Here is a 3773-nt window from a genome sequence, read left to right on the forward strand (position 1 = left end):
AGGTTGTCATAGTTACACATATGATATGTGAGTCTTATTCCATTAACAATAATCAAGTGTGTCAATTTAGACAACTATTTCTGTAAAAGTGACATCAATGACTTACTTTTTGCCATACTGAAAACAGTTGCCCAACTCATATGTAAATTACCAAACAATCTCATTTCGTGATTCTCTACTCAAAATAGTTCTTTAATTCAATATATACCAGCATTGGAAATTATTACTAAACTTATATACGACATTAGCAATTACAGTTAGTTAACATTAAAACCCTATATGTCATTTTCTGTATATCCTTGAGGATTCAACATCTGCCATCTCCAAGCATCTTCACATTTTCGTCCATATCTTTGGTTGCCTTCCATCCCATCTCCCTCTCTGCTAACGTCACATCACTATAAGATATTGGTACATCTCCATCTCGACGACCAACAATTTTATATGGAATATCTTGTCCACTGGCTTTCTTCATAGCTTCAATGACCCCAAGAACAGAGTAACCGTGACCTTTTCCCAGATTGAAAATTTTAAGTCCACAGTTTTTTCTCAATTTGTTTAAGGGAGCTCACATGACCTTGAGCCAAATCGATAACATGAATGTAATCACGTACTCCAGTACCATCAGGAGTATCATAATCATTACCATAACACATAATTCTGGTAACTTTCCCACAGCAACCTGTGTCACATAAGGCATCAGATTATTTGGAAATTCCTTTAGGGTCTTCTCCTATGAGGCCACTTTTGTGAGCACCCACAGGGTTAAAATAACGGAGAATAACAATATTCCAACCTTCTTCTGCTTTAGCAAGGTCTTGTAAGATTACTTCAATGAAGTATTTTGTTTTACCATAAGGATTAGAGCAACTACCTGCTGGATGTTTCTCAATCGATAGGAAGTTTTTGGGGGTCACCATAAACGCATGCAGAAGATGAAAAAACAAAAATTTTGACGTTGTACTTTTTCATTACAGAGAGCAAGTTAAAAACAATGGTGAGGTTACATTGGTAGTAATTCAGTGGCATACGTACTGACTCGCCCACTGCTTTTTAACCCAGCAAAATTTATGACAGAGTGGAACTGATATTTCTTAAAGAGATCTTCAAGTCCTGAAGAAGCTGTATCTTGTACAAGATCAATATTATAGAAGGGTATCTATTATATGAGAACAAGGATGTTACATTTTTTGTTCCAATACCAGTAACATTTTAATGTGAAATTAATACATAATTTTAGATATTAAGGGTTAGGGTCTAAGATATAGTATTAAATTCATGTTAAAGTACAGGTTCATCTAGACACTGCTTACTTTTTTTTCCAGTTAGTTTCTTGATCCTTGCATACACTCTCGACTAGCATTGTACAAGTTATCTACAACTACAGGCTCGTACTCGCCAGGATTCAACAATTCAACAACAGTATGACTACCAACGTAACCAGCTCCACCACTGACCAGTACATGCTTAGCCATGGAAACCAAGAGGGCCTTAAGCAAGGTCTGGCTATAAAATTAATGTTATTATAGTACACCAATCACGTGGACTTTTGTTACACGTGGGAACTTTGTTGTTTTCGGGTCTATAACTGATAACCAAAGTAGTGTTGCATATACATCGTGTGGTTATCGAAGACCTAGAGAAAGTTATTGCTCAGTTAAGAAAGTTTGGTAATATTTGAGAACCACCAACCTAAGCGTGAATATCAACGATTCCCAAAATTTTATATAAAGAAAGTGAACAAGAAAGGCCCTCAAAAATGGGATGAACGAGAGACAAAACAATTTTTATATTGTCATGAATACCTGCCAAAAGAAGCTACCTTCTACACAAATCATTTGTAGTGTGGTAATTTCCAAAGTGCAATATCTATCATAGAATAAAACAATATAGCAATACTTTTCTTCATATCACAGGGATGAGTGGATGTCCACCAATACATGCTATAGTGACTTTGGTTCCTCACCTAAGCTCCCATCTGAAGAATCTATATAATTATATTGGGGGGCTCAATATATGTCAAGTCAAGTTGTGCACACCAAAATGATGATCCTCCATTTGCTTCAATTTGATTCAATTTCGGATCTGGTACCTAAAGAAGCAGTCCCTCCTCAATGGTTCAGTTTTTCCAAAACATTATAGACATTATTGGGGTTTGTCAGGTAATCATACCACATTCAAAGGATTATACTTACCTGTTTACAGGTACAGTCTTGGATGCTGTTGATGTCAAAGCCATTGTCCTTAATTTTGGTGCAAGAACACCTCATATCTCCAAATATTTGAAATGTTTTTAAGCAAATATTGACTCCTCTATAATTATTAGAAAAAATTGAACTACCATTTTATTTAAACACATGTCTACAAAAAGACACATATTCCCAGAAATGAGCCTGACAGCTTTCAAACCCATCTCTCCAGCTTTGTCAACAAAAACTCCCTGAAATTTGAAGACAGGCTGGGAATATCCAATCACTACTTTGTTCTTCAAAAGAATCATCATCCACAGCAGACTAGACAGTTCATCTATTGATATTGTATTTCTGAGGAGTGGCTACTCGAAACCCAACCCCCTGGCTCTGAAGCCATGCGACGAATTGGATCCAAATATTCTTGAGGAGTTATCCCAGACATTGAGCAGGAATTTAGCCCGACAAGATGAACGTATTAACTTTTTAATGTTATGCAAAGTGAATGAAAATGATTTCTTTTTATAATTATTTTGTTTTTCACAGTAATGCTAAATATGGTATTTAAGAAGTACCATGACTATGACTGATGAAGGAGAGGAAAATGAAGAAGAAGGTACTTGGATTCACTGCTGTCATAGCATCAGAGACCTGGAATGAAGGCAATCCTGATGAAGTTGGATTGACTCGAGAAAAACTCACTTCCTAAAGGTAGACGAATTCTCATATATTTGTCACTGACTGCTATAAGATATGATATTGAAACTAACCTCAACTCAGACTGTACATACTCATGTAGTCTTGCTATTTTGAGACTGGGAGTCAGTATAATTCTATGCCGTCATTGTATAGAGTATCACAGCTTACTAAAGACCAAGCTGGTACAACATTTCTTTCAGCTGCTCAAACAGTCTCCTTGATGTTGTCAAAGATCTTCATACAGCCTTTGGGACTGTCTATTACAATTCACTATGAAGACCAGTACCACGCACTACACAGAGCAAGTTACAAATGGGCCATCTAAACATAGTAGAAATACCTAATATCTGCTGAGCTAACATACATGCTCGTACTGAGATGGCTGGCAGCCACTTCACAGTGCCTGTCGATGGAACAAGGTCGATGTAGCATCATTATTAGTGCAAGAATGGAGCTGTTGTAAACTCACGCAGACCATGGATATCAACTCCTTTACATTTAGCTGCTTGATGTATAATCGAGCTAACCAACTTTAGAGTTTCTACTTCAACTTGATGATACTGATGTCACATTGCGTAAATTCAAAAGGAGAGACTGCCTATGAATTAGCTGCTAGTTTATGGACAATATGGATATTTTGTTTGTAATGAAAAAGAAATGTTGCTTTTACATTTGATAATCAAACTGAAATTTATGTACATTTGGGAAATTTTTAATGTCGAATTTTTATGTATAAAACAATTTTTCCTCAATCTATTGAACAAATTAACTAATAGCTGTCTCTGAACAAGGAGTGTAACACTCCTAGTAGATGACCGAATTGTACCTTGCATAATAGTACTGATATTCCTGCATTAGCAGAGAAGTGATACATTAACAGCTGTG

The 3773-nt window shown here is 36.2% G+C and overlaps 1 pseudogene; it reads right to left on the reverse strand.

The window, feature by feature from the left end:
- Positions 1–275: 275 nt before the first annotated feature.
- Positions 276–1475, reverse strand: LOC121392324 (annotated as a pseudogene).
- Positions 1476–3773: the final 2298 nt, after the last annotated feature.

The sequence above is a fragment of the Gigantopelta aegis genome, unplaced genomic scaffold (assembly GCF_016097555.1).
Source record: "Gigantopelta aegis isolate Gae_Host unplaced genomic scaffold, Gae_host_genome ctg3595_pilon_pilon, whole genome shotgun sequence".
Classification (NCBI taxonomy): Eukaryota; Metazoa; Mollusca; class Gastropoda; order Neomphalida; family Peltospiridae; genus Gigantopelta; species Gigantopelta aegis.